At 47.9% G+C, this 19,268-nt stretch overlaps 1 long non-coding RNA gene across 1 annotated transcript in view; it reads left to right on the top strand.

The window, feature by feature from the left end:
- The first annotated feature begins 5,647 nt into the window (after positions 1–5,647).
- The window catches only part of LOC110348191 (uncharacterized), a 69,496-nt gene continuing 55,875 nt past the window's right edge, over positions 5,648–19,268 (top strand). Inside the window, exon 1 of the long non-coding RNA XR_002393184.2 lies at positions 5,648–6,593. This is a non-coding gene — a long non-coding RNA (uncharacterized LOC110348191). The remainder of the gene's footprint in view (positions 6,594–19,268) is intronic.

The raw sequence follows: 19,268 nt of genomic DNA, 5'->3' as shown, positions 1-19,268 counted from the left end.
TTGGAAAAGTTCGGCAGCTTTTCAAAACGTTAGATTTACAATGTGACCCAAGTATGATGCTTAACCTTGACTGTCAACATGACCAGATTTGAGAAAGCCTAGATTAGTCATGCAACTTCTGGGTGTCTGTGTGTGGCTCTACAGATGAGTGACAGGTAGGTGAGCAAATGAGGGGACTACCTACTTTGACCATGGAAGGAGCCATCCAACAGGCTTGCAGGACAAGAATAAAAGGGGCAGAAGGAGGAAGTCTTATTTGCTTGCAAGCTCAATTTGGCTTGAGCAGGTCTGTTCTGTGTTTTACTGTTTTAACTGCCTGACTCCAATTTTGTCAGTGTTTTGTTTTGTTTTTTGTGGTACTGAAGATTGAACACAGGATGTCTCCATCCCCGGAACTTTTTAAAAATGTATTTTGAGACAGGATCTAAATTGCCTAGGGTGGACTCAAATTTGTAATCATCCTGTCTCAGCCTCCCAAAGTGCTGATATTACAGGTATGCACCACCATGCCTGGCATTCTTTAGCCTTTTAATGCAGACTGGCAGCAGCAACTCTCCAGGGCCTTCCAGACCTTCAGTCTAGAACCTGGGCTGCATCCTTGGCCCCCTCTTGTTCTGTGGCTTCCACCTTCCCGGGTTGAGCAGCTCCTGGATCCTCCAGCTCACCAGTGTGCAGATGGCCACTGTGGGCTCTGTGACATTTGATCCTGTGAGCTACCTAATAAATTCCCTTCCTTGACAGACCTCTAACCAATACACCCAGCAGTTCCACCCTGAGGTGTATACAGAGGGTAATGAAAACATGTCTGCATACAAACTTTCACATCAAAGTTACAGCAGTACTTTTCATAATAGTACCACAAACCGAGTAATGCAAATGCTGGAGACTTCTTGTTTCACTGCCCACAGAGCCAGAAGCACAAGATGAAGCAGGGATGGTTTCTGCTGAGGGTGCTGAGAAAGAATCTATTCCATTGACTGTGGTAGCCCACACCTATAATCCCAGCACTCTGGGAGACTGAGGCAGGAGGAACACAAGTTTGGGCCCAGCCTGGACAACTAAGCATATTCACAAGACCCTGCCCAGAATGAAAAATAAGAGCATAAGTGATAGCCCTGGCTTCAATTCCCAGGATACCCACACGCAGAATGAAGGGCAGTCCAACTGTGTCTGGATCGTATCAGGGTTGGCAGGTCCAGTGAACTCCTGAAAAGTTTCTATCTTGGGATGATGGATGGGATTTTTTTCTTTTGGCATCAGTGCTATGTATATGATATTAGTTTCCACAGCAACTGAGACAGAATGTCTTGATGGCACCTGCAGGGTCTGCCTTTTGGGCACCAAAGTCCTTGCTAAGGAAAGAGGCGTTTCCTTCTTTGCAGCCTGTACACTGCTCTGTAGTTGTGTCATTTTAACTGGGTTCTTGTGTTTCAGATCCAGTCTACCCAGCAGCCAAGCAAAGCCTGAAAATTTCTCTGGGTTGAAATCTTTGGTGGCCAGAACAATGGGAAAACAAGTCATCTTTCTCAAGACTGAAGAATGTGGAACTTGCATTATGATATAAAAGCATGTTCTTCTGTACTGACCAAAGACAAAAGGAAGGAGAAGTTTGTTTTCATCTGTAAGGCAGCACTTTCTGAGCAGCAGGTTCCTTCATGTGTGCATTAGTTAGCTTTCCATTGCTGTGACAAAATGTTTTGAGATGAACAACTTATAAAGAGAAAAAGTTATAATGTGATAGTTTCAGAGGTTTCAGTCTATGGTGGCTTGACCCTGTCCCTTTGGGCCTGTGAAGGCATAAAACATCATGGCAGGAGGATGGGGTCCAGGGGTCATTTCCTGGCAGCTCTTCTAGAGCATGCCTCAATCACCAAACTTCCATATGTAATACTTCATCCTCACATAAAAAAAAGTTTGTATTTATTATTTTGATAAAAAGGAAAGAAATAAACAGCAATTGAACTGACTTGAAATTCATCATATCATTAAAACTGAGAACACCTCTGCTCAATATTTTTCCAACTTTTGGTCATTCCTGTGTTTCCTTCAAGTTTCTGCCAAATCTATCATTTATCCTAGTTTTTGTTACTGTGTTTTACATTGATTTACATTTCTTTACTTAAATACTTATGTTTTAAAAATACTTTATTTGGAAAAAAAATATATACATCCTGACTGTGAACGTAGATGTCATCTGGGGCATCCAGGAGGGGCTTTTGTGGGGTGTTGTTGCTTGGGGGGGTGGCTGTGGGTGGCCTTGGGAGACAGAAAAGGCTCTGGTAGGCAGGGAAAGGCAAAGAGGGCTGTGACTGAAAGAAATGTTCCCTTTAGGGCCCATTCTTCCTTGTGGATTTTCCACTTGGGCTGCAGGTGGTGAACTGTGGGGCAAGAAGGAAGATCGATGAATTACCCATGCTGCCTTGTGCCTGTTATTTAATGTGCACCCCCAATCCACCTCTTGAATTCATCTCTCTTTACATGGATATCATGGTGCCTGCGACAGGCAGTAGGAGCCTGCAGTTTGCAGAGCAAGCCTTTATTTTCAGTCCCCAGGTGTAGGAATTTTTCTCCTTAGAATCCACTCCCAAGGCTGCCACTCCTGGCCTAGAACAATCCTGGAAAACACTGGCTTTGTGCTGTTGAATGTTGCTGTTACTGGAAAATCTTCTTAAACGGTGCCAACCCCAGTCTTCCATACATCATTTGTTCTTGTTTTTCTGGTACTTCACTCTGTGTTTATGCAGTATGTCACTAACAGGACCCTATTTTACTTCCTAGGACATCACAAACTTGCTTAAAGAATATCAGTGAGTTGGCCCAGCACCTTCCCTTCATATCCCAATTGCTCCTTAGTTTCTTTTGCATATGTATCACAACCACTCCCAACTCATCAGACCAGATGCAAATTTCTACCCTTTTCACATTTCTTTGTAATTTTATATGAAAATTAGAGAGATGGTGGTGACAGAGTGAACAAGCTGCTGTTTCTCAGGTTTTGAAGTTTGAATGAAGGTCTTTCCTGTTAACTCTGTTAATTGATTATGGGGGTCTGAGTCTATAATGGGCAGAAAAGAATCAGTCCTCTGTCACCTACAGTTCTTTCAATCTTCTGGGCAGGACAACAGAAAACCAGAAACCTGACCTCAAAAAACCCTCCTATATTAATCAGCCTCCTTTGCAGATTGCCTCAGAATCTCATTAATTTATCTGTTTAAAAATCCCAACAATTACTACATCCATTCTTTGTTTCAAATGAAAATATTTACCCCTTGGTTTCTTGTAGCTTTACTTATGGTATTAGTTCTGACACTTAAATCAGTGACTAGCCTCTTCAGCCAGCACAATGATTCTTTTTACCAAATCCTTATTCCCTGAGCCTCTCACCTGCCCTCCTGTGATGATGAAAAAATTCAAGCCCTCTGAAACTTGCGCATGGAGACTTAGGTATCAGGGAGGTGCATCGGTTGCCCTGGGTTTGAGTTTGACTTTTGTGTTTTGGAGAAAGGTGTGGTCATTGCTGGCAGACAGCCATCACAGCCTGCATTTCTCAAGCTTTATCTCTAGCAGATGGCACAACTCCTTTTCACTGAACTTTTCCCCTCATAGCACCCACCCCCGCTTTTGCTCACAATCATATAAAAGAACTCACAGTGAGACAGGAAGGTAGGGTGTGGTAAAACTGGATGGGAAAGGACAAGAAAGTGACAAGATCTTGGAACATGGGCACAGAACAGTTCCCAAAGTCCTATACACGAACTTCTCATGAGAACTCGAGCAGGTTTGCAGTAGGGTGGCCTAGACCTGACATTAGCCTGAGTAATGGGTGATACAAAAAGGACAGTCCACATTGAGCTTTTGCTATTGTGCTCTTTCACGGTGGTCTGCTGTCATGCTGTAGGATATACTTCTTTTCTTACTTTTACTAGGCCTAAACTCGCTCTGCAGGGCCCATTTCTTTTCCTACATTTAATACAAGGTTGCTACCATTTGGGCTTGTCTCGGCCAATTCTTTGCTCAGCACAGAAAGAACCTAGAAACCACCTCCAGAAGGAGACTCCAGCACCCCATGACTGGGTAACAATAAGCCTGTATGAGAGTCACCAGTCTGGTCAAAGTGACAGGGCAGTCCCTCTCAGGTTCCTTCTAAACAAACCTGTCCTAACTGATGAGCTTCCTTTTTCCTCAAAAATGTCCAGCAGTCATTTCCTGTGGGAGAATTGAGGAATGTGGCTGGTGATCTCCCCTCCTCATTTCAATTGAGAGAGTTGCTTGCCTAGGGTTCTATCAATTTAGACTTGATGAAAAAGCGAAGACAGGTGTTCTGGGCATCTACTTATCACTGTCATTGGAAAATGGAGCCCACTGTGTAAGGCCAATCTGGCCTTTGTCTATCTAGGGTGTTACTGCTGGAGTTACACCTACACAGTGCTGGCTAGTCAAGGAACACAAGCTCCTGTTGGTTGGAAATGTTGTGGCACCTGATGGGCTCTTTTATTTTTGGCTTTGTAAGCACCTGGGCTTGCTTTCTGGGTCTTATATCCTTACTAAACTTTCAGGGATACAGCAATCTGTTGGTTAATGGTTTGTTCTCTGTAATCCGGCTCCCACATCCCCACAAACACACCCATGCATTGAGGCCTGGATCCTCAATGCCAAAATGTTTTGAAGTGGGGTCTGGAGAAATGACTGGGACATGGCTATCTCCTGTCTGGATGCCCGTATGGAACGTGTAGCATGGTCTAGTGGGATGTGGGCCATGTTGGAGGGTCGCAGCACCAGCCTCCTTTTAGGGCCCTATCGCGTCGGTCATGATGATTGAGGCATTAGGCAGAAAGAGCTCACCTCAACCAGCTGTGCTGCCCTGTTCAGTGTCCCCGAGGCGCAGGCTTCCCTAAGGGCCTGCAATCAATTGCACTCCTCGCTGTCCTGGGATCCGTGTGCCCGCTGTCCAGCCAGTGGACGCATCTCTGCTCCCACGACCTCAGTCTCTCCGCACCAGCCATCGCTTGCTACCTTCTGGGCCCCAGGCCTTGCCTGGCCTCTTACTGCACTCTCTCCCTTAGCTCTTTCAGCCAGACCGAGTTTCCAGGGCCCATCTCTGCCCTCCCCAGCTTCCGCGGTTTGGTTTGGCTCACCTCCTGTCGCCTTGCCTCGGGCACCCACAGCAAGGCCCCTCGCTCCCAACCGGGCCTCGCCTGGCTACGTGCTCTCTGGGACCTGTGGCCCCAACACTCCCTCTCTGCCTTTCACCGCCCGCGACCCCGCTCAGATTCATCGACTACCCGAGGCTCTTCCGCTCCCACCTCCGCTATCTTCGTCAGGACTCGGATTCCTTCGCAGAGAATCGTGCACTTCCGGCCGCCATGGTACAGCAGGCAGAGCCCGCCTCTGCCCGTCCTCAGGATGTTCCAAAAGTCCTCGCGCCCTTGTGGGTCACTGTGCCGCCGCGGGGTTCCCAACCTCTGGCCTCGGGTCCCTGGGTGCCTCCTAGGTCTTTTCTGCTAGGCTTCCGCTCCATTGCTTTCCCCTGAGTCCCTCTGTCCACCTGGGGACCCCACACATCCGGTTCCACCAGCCCCTGCTTGGGTCCTTCCGTGTCTCCTCGGTTTCCTCCATGCCTCCTCGGTTTCCTCCGTGCGTGCCTCCTCGGCTCTTTCCGCCACGCCTCGGGTTCTTCCGTTTCTCCTCGGCTCTCTCCGTGCCCCCAAGGGCCCGCATCCAGGCTGGTTCATTCCTCCTCCTCGGCTTCTCCTCTTGCATCTTCTTTCCATGTCTCCTCGCCTTCTGGGCAGGGCTCCTGTTCGTTCTCTCCGTTTCCCGTGGGCCCGTTCGTCTGTTGCAATGAGCCACTCCAGGCTAGCGCTCCCGCCCCTCTTCAGGCCCCCTGTCGCTCTGTCCCCGCGTGCCTCGGGTCCCCCCTGCTCCCAGCGGCCCCTCGGAGCTCCCGCCCTCAGGGCCCACCTCCTGGCTCCGGGGAGCTGGTGTCATTCAACTCTCAGCCCGAAGGTGAGGAAGCGCCCTTTTCCTCACAGGCTGCCCAGCCCGGCCCTCACTGCACCGAGCATGAAGATCTGCCTTCTGCGAGGTGGGAACGGGCGCCGGGGTCTGGCTGTGTCGCCACAGGTTTCTTTTAGAATGAAGTTGAGAATCGTCCCCGCAGTAGATCACCTTTTCCTTTTCCTTTGTAGATTGGCCATTGCTCTTTTGATACTTGGACTTTTCCTGTGCAAGAGAGAAGCCTTTGTAGTGTGGATAAATTAGTGCTGTGTGGTGAATGACCTGCCTTTTCCTCAGTATCTCTTGAGTCTTTGCCTTTGGACGTTTCTGCTGTTTTTTTTTTTTTTTTTTAATTTTTAAGAAAAGGAATCCAGATGTTTTAATGTATTTTTGGCTAATTCAAGAAACTTTCCTTCTTCAGACATTGTAACCAAATGTATGTTCCTGTGAATCAGGAATGAAGACAGGACAGCAAAGCTGTGCGTAGCAGGAATCTAGAATGACGGATGGTCTCTTGCTGCCCCCTGCTGGTAGAACGTGTCATTGCGCGCCCACAAGCACTCTGGATTGATGTTCCTATTCTGCACCTCAGACAGGTATGAGTTGGGAATGCATTTATCACCTTAGATACGCAATGGTTCTTAGAAAGCAAGGTGCCACCACCATGAAGAATGCACCTATTTGGGGGTTAGGGCGGTCCAACGTCACAGGACAGAAGCTTTGGGCCCCTTTGGCTTTGTACTGCGTTTCTCTGTGCAATCCATTCAAGTGTTGAACTCTGGGCGATCCTCCTGCTTCAGCCTGCCAAGTGCTGAGACTACGACTGTGGGCCACCAGGCCTGGCAAAGGAAGGGATGGTCCCCTAGACTCCGCTTGCGAGGGAGCAAAACTAAGGTGTTGTGAGAAAAATCTGAATAGCAGCTGCAACTCTCAGGTGGGTCAGGAATTTACCAGAGGGGCACAGAGGACTTTGTGGGTGGCACTGTGTGTCTGTGCCAGGTGGGGGCTCAGGTCGCGGGGTGCGGCCATTGATCAGAACCCACCGGATGGCACACTTAGCACTCGTGTTTTTCATTGTATGTGAACTTCTTCCAAATTAAAGGAGAAGGATCCCGAGTAAATATTGAACTCTGGGTAAGGACTGATGTGTGTGTCTTTCAGATGCATCAGTAAATAATATGATTGATGAATTACAGGGTAAGGTGGAGGGATGGGTGATGAAGAGACTGCAGTAAAACATTAATTATAGGATCAAGATGGGAGATACAGGTGTGACCTCAGGGACGCACTTTCCACTCTTCTATATGTTGGGTGTTTCATAATAAAACATCAGAAAGCAAAAAGTCCTATGTAAGTGCCTGGCACTTTCAACTTGCTTATATCAATTTTAATCAATTACCCTGAGGTGAGTAGTAGTAGTATTTTAAAATATACTAAGAAAGGAAGTTTCATAACCAGGCATGGTGGGCACACTCCAGGAATTCCAGTACTCTGGGAGGGCGAGGCCAGAAGATTGCAATTGCAGACCCTGTCTCAAAATTTAAAAAATTAAAAAAAGAACCATGGATGTAGCTCAGTGCAGAGGGCCTGAGTTCAATCCCTAATACCCCTCTTCCCTCAAAGAAAAGAAACTGGGTTTCAGAAAATTTCAGGAAGTTAATGAAAGTCACAGAACAGGCAAAGGAGCCCACAGTCACATTCATGTTGTCTAGGTCTAAGTTCAATGGTTTTCCCACCACAGTGCCTTGGTTTTTACTGATTAGACTAAGGGAGAACATCTTTTGAGCATTCGGGGAGGCATGGTAGGATCAGTGTATCCAGCTGGTGGAAATGCAGCTCGCTCTCAGTTTCTGCACAGAGGTAGGAGCATGGTCCTCCTGTAGGAAGAACAGGTTACCATGGAACAAGGCAGCAGCACTGGGGAATTTCCAGAGCATGTCTAGATGCTCATGCCTCAGCCTCCTTGCCTGACACTGTTTTGGTCCCCAACTCATTTGATACTCAGAACTGTCCTAATTCTCAACATTAGCAGTTCTAGTACTACACTAGCTTAAAGTCCCAGAGAGACAAGGATATTGTTCTGTGTTCTCCACCCTCTCCTGCCCCGTCCCTCAGAATAGATCACTGTGGGTACTATCTTGGGATAAATGACGGGGGAGGTGAGGGTCCCATGTTTCTGTCTAGCCACAAAGTCACTGGCTGCATGTCTGTGTGCTCATATAACTTCTGTGGGCCCTATTACCCCACGTGTTGGAAGAGGCTGTATCCATCCTGAGTCAGTGCCAGCGTGAACAGCCTGTCACCGGTGGCTTCTGCCATCCAGGTCACCAGCATCTGTCCCTGTGGCCTGGTGGGGGCCTCTTGCGATTGCTGATACTTTTCTCCTCTGTCATCAGCAATGTGGCCCAGAATGTCCTTCTGGTCCCTGATAACCCTGGTATGGCCAGTGACCTGGTGACATCAGTCAGGATGTCCTTGTGCTGCCCCTGCAGACTGGTGCTCATCCTCTGACAGGGGCGCTGGGTCCTGCTGTGATGAAGAACTGGCCCTCACTTGCTTGGTCCTCGTTTCTCTGTGCCCTTGATGACTGAATCCTGTCAAGACACGCAGGCCATGTGGAAGAACAGGTAGCACTTACTGTAAGGTAGAGACAGAGTCACGGCCTCAGGAGACAGGGTGGGCAGGGCCACGAAGGCATCTGTACTGACCAACATCTTGGGTTCATTGCTATGCACACAAGAGTTACTCTTGGGCTGGGGATTTAGCTCAGTTGTTCCGCCGCCTGCCTTGCAAGCGCAAGGACCCGAGTTTGATCCCGTGTACCAAAAAAAGAAACAAGAGTTACTCTTGGAGTCCGGGAAACTAGGGTGACTATGAGGCTTATCAATATTTTACTTAGAAGTTACTTAGGAATTGTACAGTGTGTTCTTGTCCTGTTAGATGGTCAGTGATTGCTTGGGGCTCTAGTCATGTAGCAGGTCGGAAGATAAGCTCTTCACTGAAACTGGTCTCAGCCCAAGGCAAGAGAGCTATTTTTAAAGGACATTTCCTTTCCTGATGTCATTGGGCTGTAGTCTGTGACAGCCAGAAAAGCTGTGTGCCTTGCTATGGAGTTAGATAGCTGGATGGCCAGGTGCCAGGTCTGTGTGTCATGCGACCTAAGACGTCACTGTGGCTCTGTGGGGTCACTTTAGGTCTGAGATCTAAGAAATGATTATAAATGATTATAAATACATTGATGTATTCATTTCTTTTCTTTCTTTTTTTTTTTTTTTTTTTGGTACTGGGGATCGAACTCGGGTCCTTGCGCTTGCACAACAGGCAGTGAAACCACTGAGCTAAATCCCCAGCCCCTGTATTCATTTCTTTATTCAACTAGCAACAGAAGCTATTTTGAACACTCCTAAACCATCTGTCCCTCAGGCCCACTAATGTCTGCCTACCTGCCTGACAATCCTACCTTGCCCACCTTTCCTCAAATCTGCTGCCCAAAGACTTTTGCAACAATTTCTTCACCAACAGGAGGCAAAGGGATTTTCAGCTTGCAGGTGTCCTTTTGGCCACAAGATGTCGCTGCTGCCCCCACAGAAATCCTGACGCCCCTTCCCAGCATCCTGATTATGTTTTCAAAATGTTTCTCTTGGAAATTCTTTATCCCTCGTTCAACAGAAATATCCTTTCCTAAATCCGAGGATGGAGAGTCAGATTGTAGGAAAACTCTGGATCTGCAGATGGCCGACTGGGAGAGTACTGATCAGACCCAACATCAGTAATGACCCGCATGTTCATTTGGCATATTTTGGATGGGTAAACATTGACAATTAAAGTGATTTCTTTTTATCCTTAGTAAACATCATGTTAAGCCTACTTAACTCTGGGAGTTAAAAATTTTAATGGATTTAAGCAAAGAAAAGTAAAAGAAAATGATTCTTAATGAAACCTACCAATAACCCTTAAATATCACATCCCTTAGGCACTGTGTTGTTCTAGAACTGGCTGCCAGCCACAGAATCCCACTCCAGGCTTTGACTGTGCCTCTATTTCTCAGTATCTAGATCAGGCAAATGCAGCGGAGATGAGAGAGGGAAGGTGCTGATGTTTTGGAAATGGCAGCATCCTACAGGAACCCACTTAAATAAAGATCAAAATGTGCGCGGACCCAGCTGAATCTTCACGTGCTCAGAGAGCCTATTTTATCTCTTTGCTTCTATTATTGTCTCTGCACAATGCATTTTACTGAAATAATGCATGAGAAAAATGCCTATGTGCCTTAAAAACAAAAGAGAATCTTTGCCTGCATCACATCAATCCTGAGATCCTCAGCACAAGCCAGCACATGTGAGGCCTGGGCTATGACGTGGATGATACAGACAGAAGCAGAAAAAGAGGACACAACCTGAACAAATAAGGCCCAGCAAGTTTGTTTGAAAAATACACTTCCAGGTTAAACCTTTCCTTATGTAAAGAGAGACAGAGAGGATTGTGCAGGAACCAGAGGGAAGGAATCCATTTGTGTTATTGCTCTCATTTTAATATCTTCAGATAAGAAGATGAAAGACTGTAAATCAATAAATCAGTCATGAATCCATGAGCACAGACTGGAGGTGACCATTATTTCGCACAGCAGCCTTTCATAAGGGCCCAGAGAAGAAATTCTCCCAAGTCCGAGGTTCAGTGACAGTCCTATGGTTCATTTTGTAGATGCTGGAATCCTATCATCTCCTTCCTTGAACCAAACGAGAACCACCAGGAATCTGCTGGAAAAAGAGACTTGTGGAACTGTGGGCAGCAGTCACCCTTCAGCATCCGACCCCTTGCTCTATGGGATCCACACTCTATCTGCCTCAAATGTGCACTTGTCTCTAATTTTCACCCTGTCTAATCTTACATATATCCACTTCTCTGTGGTACTGGGGATGGAGCCATGGCCTTGCACATGCTAAGGAAGCTCCCTACACTGCGCGGTACCCCTTACCCTTTCTATTTCTTATTTTGACATGGGGTTTCGTTCAATTATCTGGGGTAGTCTAGACCTTTTGCCTCAGCTTTCTGAGTAGCTAGGATTATAGCTATGCACCATTGGGCTTGGGTATCTTGTTTATGAAGGAAATTGATGCAAACAGTGTCAACTAAAAATTGTATGTGTCTACTTACGCATTATTTAACTTCTTTCTTAATTAAGGTGAGGTATGTGAATAGAAACAGACACAAGAAGGAGGTACAAACGTGGCCCATAGAGCTGGGCCTTGAAGTGCAGAAGTGTGGAAGCCTGGGTCTCAGGCACTGGGTGAGGGGCCGATGGTGAAAGCAGAGTGGCCCTATCCTTTGTGGCTGGAAGAGGAAGCCCTTGGATCAGACAGGACACAACAGTATGGCATGGATGACCTGTCTGTCGCTGGGGACAAGGACCTCCCCTGACTGGGTGGCAACACTTGCTCACCCTGAGGGATGGGTCTCTGAGGAATGGCAGCTGTGTGACAGAGGCTGGCGCCTCCCTGTAGCCACCCAGCACGTGACCCCAAGGTGAACTTGAACCTGTCCAGAGGGAGCGTGGGCCACTTATGGTGATGCAGGCCCTGGACTCCACACAGCACTGTCACCGCTGCCCGGGAAGGGGCAGGCCCAGGGGCCGAGCCTGAACAAGAGCAGCCAGCGGTTCTGTGAGGAGCAGAGTCTTCAGGTTCTGTGCTCCTTATCATTGTCCCTTGCTGCTAAGCTGAGGTGAGGGACATCATGGGACACAGATGCAAAAGGAGCCTGAAGGCCCGAGAGCCTGGGAGGTGGAGCAGAAGAGAGCACAGAGGATGGGGAGCACAGGGCAATTATAGGAGCAAAACGCACCCGAGAGCACAATGCTAACTGAACTACACAGACACACAAGCTTAATGTCACAAGGTTACTGTTGTATGAGAAACCCAACCTATGAATAATGGGTTTTTTTGAGTCAGGGCTTTGCTATATAGTTCAGGCTGGCCTTGAATTCATGGTGACCCTTTTGTCTGAGCCTCCTGAGTGCTGGGATTGCAGGAGTGTGCCACCAGACCTGGCTCCAAAGTATAAATAAAGAGGAAAATCAAAGACAGATAATGGGAAACAGAGAGATGGGTCTTTTGTAAAAGGGCAGCAGACTGAGAGATGGAGGGAAGGGAGAAAAGGAGATGGAGAAGGAGAAGTGAAAAGAATGAAGACGAGTTATGTACATATACCCACTCCCCTTGGGAATCTGATCACTGTGCATTGCAAGCATGGACTGATAACAATTAAAATAAAAAATAAACTGAGACTGCAAGTTAAGTAGATCCAGAAGGGGTTTGGAAGGCAGGCACAAGAAACACTGAACAAATAGGCAAAAGCAAAACAACACAAAACCCTCCAGTATCCCAAAGGGTGAAGGAGGAGACAGGACTCGGGCACACTCGAGTCTCGGGACAGCAGTGCCACTCTGGTCTGTATGTGGCCACCCCTTGCTGGCTGAGAACCAGATGACAACTTTCACAGATCACACATGATCATCCAAAATGCTAACGCCTAGCAATGGAATTCAAAACTGATCTCACTCACCTGCGAACGAAGATGCAATGGAGAAAGATTTGTAACAAAAACAAGCGAAAGCCACTGGATTGTGTTGGCTGCTCCCATCGCCATGTTTCACGTTGGGTGGGCAGGATGAGACTGTGCATGTCTGCCATGGGACAGCACTTGGGGTCAGTGCGTGAGCGAAGGGTGGATATGGTGGGCAGAGCTGATGCTCAGCAGGGTTCCACGGCACCACCCCAAAGAGGAGATGCTGCTCAGCTGAGGCCTGCATGCGGGGACCGTGCCCAAGGCACCGGACTCACCCTGCCCACCCCAGGCACGGGGGTGCTGTTCTCTGAGACCCACGATGTGCTCGGTGGCTGTCCATGGCTGATCGTGGGGCGCATTCGATCCTGTTCAGCATCCATCACGATGGGTCTGCGTTGGCACTGGGCATGCTTCCCAAAGAATGTGACAGTGGCTCTGCCCTGCAGGGATGTTCATTTCCTGGACTGCAGACTGAATCCTGCTCCACCACAGACTTGATTGCTGGTCCTGGGTAATCTGACCTCTTTGAACTTCTCCTTCTCCTGTGAAATGAGTCTGGAATTGTTCCCACGGGGCTGTGATGAGGAGATGGTGCCATCCAGGGCCTTTCCAGCATGTGGCAGGCTGGCTGTGACACGGTGTGGGCCGTGACTGAGTTCCTTTGCCTGTTGGTTTAAAGGAGGGTGCAATCCATCTGTGACCAGGGCCACAAAGCAGACAGAAGAGGTGTCAGAGCCCAGGGTGGAGAGAATGATTTCCCCGAGTATCCGGAGGATGGGGGAATCGAATTGGAGAGCCTGGAATAAATAGATGATGGCTGGACAGATGCGGAAGGGAGGGCATGGCCGGAGGAGAAAGAGAAGTCAGGAGGTACGATCGCAAACTACTGTTTAAATTTTAAAAAAATTATTAGAGTAAAGACACTGCCATATTTCCCCCTCAAAATCCTCATCCCATCATGCTTCCCACTTCCTGCAGCAGCTCTCGAGTCCTCTTTCCTGAGGGTCTTTAGCTGTGCTATCCTGGCTGCCTCAATGTCCTGAATGGATTCAAAATGGTTCCCTTTCATGGTCACTTTGACTTTGGGGAAGAGCCAGGAGTTGCACAGTGGCGCTCGGCAGCAGCATTCACTGTAGTTTTGATCACAATTTGTAAAGACACTCAGGAAAGAGGAATTCCAGAGCAGCTTCAGAAAGTGGCATGAAAGATGATGGGATGACTGAAGCAAGGGGGAGTAATTTGAGGAGGATTCATGGAAATGTGTCTTTTAGTATACATTTAAAAATTGCAACCTTCACCATATATTTGGATCACACCTTGTGTGTGCACAGGAAATATTACAAGCGCATATAGGGGGCCCCAAACTAACTGAGGCTTACTGTGAGTCCGTGTGTTGTAGGGAAAGCATTCCTGGTTTAAATGGCTGTTCCTGTAGTGATGGGGTCATCCAGGAGGCTCCCTTCTTCCTTCCCTTCCCCTTCTTCCCTCCCCTTCCCTCCCCTCTCCTTCCCTTCCTGTTCCTTCTTTGTTTCAGCAGCACTGGGGATTAAACCTGGCCATTCACACTGAGCTACATCCTCAGCCTTTCTCTCTTTTTCTTTCTTTCTTTCTTTCTTTCTTTCTTTCTTTCTTTCTTTCTTTCTTTCTTTCTTTCTTTCTTTCTTTCTTTCTTTCTTTCTTTCTTTCTTTCTTTCTTTCTTTCTTTCTTTCTTTCCTTTCTTTCTTTTCTTTCTTTTCTTTCTCTCTCTCTTTTCCTCCTTCCCTCCCTCCCTTCCTCTTTCTTTCATCTTAAGACAGGATCTCCTGCCGGGAATTCAGCTCAGTGGCAGTGCACCTACCTCAAAAGCACAAGGTCCTGAATTTAATCCCTGGTACAGAAAAAAAAAAATAGACAGGATCTCCTCAGTTAATTAGCTGTCCAGGCTGGGCTCAAACAAATGAGTCTCTTGCCTCAGCCTCTCCGGTGCTGGTATTAAAGGACTGGCCAGCACGCCTCTTCCTTCTTGCTTTCCTCCTCCCTCCCTCCCTCCTCCGGCTCTGCCTGGAAGAGAGAAGCTTCCTTTGCCCATAAGAGGCCTCGCCGTGGGACCTGGACATATGTGGCTTCGGGTCCTCGGGGTGGAGGTGGCTGCCCTGAGAGGAACTTGGCCCTCTGCAGCCTCCTTGGAAGACAGGGCTTATCTCCTAGGCAATGGGCCCGTCATGGTGCCCTGTGATGAAGCTGCCTTCGCTTGCACTTCTGTCAGAATCCGATGGGAAGTGTCACCCAGAGAGGGAAGGTGTGCCTGTCTTGTGGGCTCAGAGCTCATCTGTGGGCAGCTGTGGTTGGTTTTGGGGAGTGTGTGTCCCCTTCAAGGGTATGAGCCCAGTGGAGTAGCTTCTTCCTGCCATGCCTACTCCCAGAGCGCCACAGGGTAGGCATCAAGGCTTTACCATGGGCCCTGCAGGGGTGACCCCCAGCCCACAGCAGAAGCGCCATAGAACCCCCAAAGCATGGGCTTCCCAGCCCTTCCAGGACACCAGAGAGGGGTGCCACCCTGTCCACCCCCCTACGAATTACCCCCGCGAATCTCTTCCATCAAGCCGTTCCTGTCTTACATCTTTTTCCCCCTGCTCTGGTACTGGGAATCGAGCCCAGGCCCTTTACACTGAGCTACATCTTCATTCCTTTGGATTTCTTATTTTGAGACAAGAACTCACTAAAATGACCAAGCTGGCCTTGAACTTGTTACCTTCCCGCTACAGCCTCCTGAGTAATGAACATTACCGCTGTGGGCACCTGGCCTCAGCTCTGAGTTGTATCCTTTAGATCAAAACCGTAGAGTAAGGAATCCAGACAGTGAGAGTAAGGAAACTGCTTTCCTGTATTCTCCAAGCCATGCTAACAAACACTGACCACAAGGAAGGGGCCGTGGGAACCCTGATTTGTAGCCGTCAGAAGTTGGAAGCGAAGCTGGGCCTCGTGATGGGGTCTATCAGGTCGGCCTCCCCTGGGGTCCCCCCAACTCTCTCTATTGCTAGGATTGCATTAAGTTGTGGAGCCCTCGGTGGTGTCTGCAATATTGGAACACCCGCCCATTTGGTGTCAGAAGAGCTGTGAGAATAGAGAAGATAAGCTTTTGCCTTAAAGGTAGAAAATATGTATACTTTTTCCTTTCTTTCACGTAATTTTGCTGCTCGTGTGCATATTTTCCCAGCAGATTTCACATAGAGAGAAAACATGTTCCAAGATAGAATCCTTGGGATGTCAAGACAGTGACAGCAGAGTTCTCCACAGGGTAGGGTCCGGGGCCAGGGGACAGCGTGTCACATCCAGTGGGGAGTGGACACAAGTTGGTCTATAGTTTGTCATATGCCACGGAGCAGAAGATTGCCTGGTGCTCACTGCAGGAAGCCAAGCCCAGGCCTCAGGGAAGAAAGCACGTTCCATCCAAGTGGCAGAGGCCCCTCTTATAGTCCGCTCACCTCCAGGTCTGGGGCTGGCGCCAGCTCGGGACCACGGAGCTACTGTGGCACTGGTGAGAAGCCCACAGTCATGTCTCAGTTGACATTGACAGCTGGCCTTGCCGCAGACCTAGCCATGAGACCCTCCCAGCCGTGTCTGCTGAAGTGTCATCCTAGAACTAAACACTGCCCAGGAGGGTGAAGGGTCAGATGGGTTCCCCTATGTCACATTCTTAAATCACCGGTGACACTGAGGACCCAGGTGTGCTCGAGTTGGCACCTGATCCAGTGCGGAGTCAGTGAGCTGTGCCCTTGAGATCCCAAGTGTAGACGGACTGGTCTGGCCCACCAGGTGGGTGGGAAGTGAACACCACTGAAACATTTGGAGGTTCTGTGTAGCAATTCCCATTCTCCTGAAAGATCAGCAGACCCAACTGCCCTGAGCTGAAGGCCTACTTTCATTTTATGGCAAGGAGGTGTAGTAAGCAGAGTGGAAGTGTGTCTCTGTCAGGGCCGGCCGGCTGTCACAGCCTGGGGACTGAACTGTGTCCCTGACCTCGGCACAGAGCTCTTCCCTGCCTTCATCACTGTGACTCGGCTCATGGCCAGGGTCCCTTCTCCCGGCTTCCTGCCAGATGTGATGTCAATGAGAATAATAGCTTTTAAAATTGGGAACCTAATTCTTTCAAACGTATCGCAATCAATTTTTCTCCCCAGCATGGGAATATCACTATAGGAAAATTCTTAAATGTGTGTGAGGACTATGATTGATTAGGAAATACAATTACCTTACAAATAGAAATAATTACTTCAGTAGAAAGAAAACAGAAATATGTACAAAGCAGGGCTAGTGAAAGATTGCTTTCAAATCAAAGAACCACTTCATTTTGTTTTTGTCTCCTCTTTGAAATCCTGCTACAGCTGATATTTCTGGGTAGTGGAATCTGCCTTGCTGAGATCTATGTAACCTTGAACGATAACAACACACTTGCATTCTCCCTCTACCACCTGCAAAACAGGCTTTGGAATTTCCATGCCCACCTTATAATGCTGATAAATGAGACACGTGGACCAGCACTTTGCATTTCTCTGCGGAGAGGTGGGGGATTCACTGCTGATCTTGGCATTATGAATTGGAACAGAGACCACGATGGTATTTATTCTGAACATAGGTTATTATTTCCTTGGCAATTGAATGACCCTTTTAGCCAAGTGCATCTTATCTTATGAGACTTGGGAGAAATGAAATGACTCCCTTTCCCTTGGCACAGGTTCATATTTTTAAATGTTTGTAGAGCCTGACAGTCTTAGTTCCCTAATCACTTCACCTCATTCTAGTCATAGCCATAATGTAACAGAATGCAGAACGCCTCTTTCCTCCTGCTGCAAAAACATTTGCAAAAAGAAGAGGGATGCAGAATAAATGGAGGTTATTAAGACAGAAGGAGGAGTAGATTGCCTTTTGCTATGTCAGATATTTGTTGTCCTTGTTTTCTTTCTTTCTATTTTCTTTGCTGGCTCTCATTTGAAATGTATCCAGAGAAAGTTTATATTTGCTGCCATGGATTCCAATGTTTTAGCCTTAAAATCTTTCCTTGTGGCTTTTTGTGTTTTTAAAGGAAAAATGCTTACAAAATCATGGGAAACGCATTGCTTGCTCTCTCTCTCTCTTGAAAACTGGCCAGTGGGCTCAGTGCTTCCTGGCTGGACTCAGCCTTCCTGCCTGTCCTGGGGTAACCTGCCCACTTCCCTTGCTCTCTGGAGATTGCTTCCCACCTTGTAGCAGGGGTTTCCAGAAAGACAGAACCAACAGGATGGAACCAATATACATGAGAAGGATTTGCTAGAGGACCTATGTCATATTGTCCCCTATAGCCAGAGATCCTGGGATATGGGTCAATTCAAGTCTTTAGGACTCAGAACCAGGCCAAGGCTGGAAACAGGAGAAACTGGTGGGGGGTGGGGGAGGGTGTAAATCATTGGCGTCCCAAAGCCAGGAAGCTTGGAGCCTAGAATTCCAAGGCAACAGAAGGGCATCCTAGCTCCAGGAAAATGAGAGGAAATCGTTTTCTCTCCTGTTGTGCTCTCTCTGAGCTCCAGCAGAATGGGTGTCGCCTGCCCACACTGAGCATGGATATTCCCCATGTGGTCCACACAGACTCACATGCCGATCTCCTCAGAAAACACCCACTTACACATAACCTAGAATAATGCCTTAGGGGTTCTCTTGATATCCTTCATCCAGTTCTAGGTATTCTTTCATCCAGGCACATTGACACCTGAATTGTCCAGCTTTCCTGCTATGGGACGTGATGATTGATACCCACAACTTAAAGGAGGAGAGGTTTACTTGACTCATGGTTTCAGAGGTTTCAGTCCATGGTTGGCTGGTTCCAAGGCAGAAACATCATGGCAGAAGGGCATGGAAGAGCAAAGATACTTAGTTCATGGCAGCTAGGAAGCAGAGCAGGAGAAAGTACCATAGAGGAAGGGCCAGGGGCAGATTTAGTATACATACCACACCTCCACAACCCCTGCCCTGACACACCCAGAAGTGTACTTTCCTCTTCCTGAGTGGCAATCAGGCCAATCAAGTTGACAGTCCAGCTTAATTCCCACAACACCTAAAATTACCCATCAGACCTCTTCTGTCATGCCCTCTCCCTCATCACTCAATAGCTTCTATGCTTATTTAATTGAGAAATAAAATAGATAGGATGCAAGCCTCTGTATTCCTGAACCACTGATCTACCCATCCTGTGACCCAGCCCCTCTCTTCTCCTCGTCACAACGAGCACTCAGGTCTCACCTTGGCCAGTGCCAGCCACTCTTTGGAAGTGCTAGGTTCTGATCCTCTGGTCTGATAGAGACTTTGACTCTGCTAATGTTTTAGTCACATTTCCATTGCTGAGACAAAATGCCTGACCTACACAACTTAAAGGATGAGCAATTTATTTTGGCTAACAGTTTCAGAGGCTTCAGTCCATGGTTGGTTACCTCCAAGGCAGAAAAGGAATGGCAGAAGGGCTTGGTGTAGGAAAACTGCTCAATGCATGACTACAAGGAAGCAGGGAGAGAGAGCAATGGGTTGGTTCATTGATGAGATTAACAACCTTATGACTAGTCTCCTTCTGCCTTCTAAAGTCCCATCTCTGAACACATGAGATTTTTGGGGGCGACTTTTCAGGTCAACACCTTAACAGCTAATATCCTGAATCTCACTTCTGCATTAACATTTTTTCCCCTTTCACAGAAGGACAGAG

Source organism: Heterocephalus glaber, unplaced genomic scaffold (genome assembly GCF_053883595.1).
Source record: "Heterocephalus glaber isolate CG9 unplaced genomic scaffold, H.glaber_assembly_v1.0 deba00001610, whole genome shotgun sequence".
NCBI lineage: Eukaryota > Metazoa > Chordata > Mammalia > Rodentia > Bathyergidae > Heterocephalus > Heterocephalus glaber.
Note: the sequence above shows the minus strand (reverse complement) of the source record. Positions and strands in the feature narration are given on the sequence as shown.